The sequence below is a fragment of the Trachymyrmex cornetzi genome, unplaced genomic scaffold (assembly GCF_001594075.2).
Source record: "Trachymyrmex cornetzi isolate Tcor2-1 unplaced genomic scaffold, Tcor1.1 scaffold428, whole genome shotgun sequence".
NCBI classification, from domain to species: domain Eukaryota; kingdom Metazoa; phylum Arthropoda; class Insecta; order Hymenoptera; family Formicidae; genus Trachymyrmex; species Trachymyrmex cornetzi.
The window spans coordinates 51,319-52,354 of record NW_017299049.1 but is presented as its reverse complement, the minus strand read 5'-3'; positions in this window follow the sequence as shown (position 1 = coordinate 52,354).

Genomic DNA, 1,036 nt, shown 5'->3' with positions numbered 1-1,036 from the left:
CCAGTTACGGTTAACGGACATCTTCTCTCGAGAATGCGTACGATAGGACGATGTGTGATTTGATGTCTGTAATTAAAGAAAAAATGAGTAGATGGAAAAAAGACGCAAAGAAAAAAATATCTACTTATTTCATGTGTTGTCTTTATCGAGATTTTCATGGTCGAATGTTCTCTTCACACCTCCTTCATTACGATCGTCCTGTTTCATGAAATACTTTTCGATATCCGCGTTGTTGAGCATTGGTGTGTATTCTTACAATATTATCCTCACGATCGAACACGTGGATGTTGTCGGAATGACTGTTCCTTGTATACTAATCGTTTAAACTATTATAGTATTGATTATATATGTCCTTCCATTCCCCCCCCCCTCCTCCTTCTTATTTCTCGTTGTGTTTTATGTAGTACTCGATCGAAGTAGTCGATTCAAGATATCCTGCATTTGTTGCAATAATCCATCTCTCGAATATTCAACGTTGAGTATGTTTATATTAAATTTACCAGCTTTTGTTACGGTTTTCGTGAACTCGTTAAATTGGTTATTGTTTTTTAGCAAAGTACAGATTACCATCCATATATCAGAAGGCTAAGGTGGGAGCTGACGGTATTCCCGGAAATACTGCTTGTAACGAGTGATATGAACGAACACTCATATTGCATTCATCTATTTGCGCCACATCGTTATTATTGAAGATCACATAGGTTTGTCCTCTGTTAGTATTTACTACGATATTGATGAAAATGTTCGGGGGAAATCCTAGACTCGAGAGACGTTTTGGCCAGCCTTCTTTCAATTTGAAACTGGGATACTCAACCATGTAAACTGCATCGTGTACAAACAGTACTAGTTCGCCCGAAGGCCTTTGATATGCGGCTGATAAGGAGAAATTATCCGGAAGGAAATCCATGTAACTGTTTAGTACGTGTGGTCCATCATATTTTGCATTATTTATATCTATCGACCATACGTAGCGTTGATACGTGACGAATATTCGATGATGTAATACCAACACCGTATCCACATATTGTAAAGTACA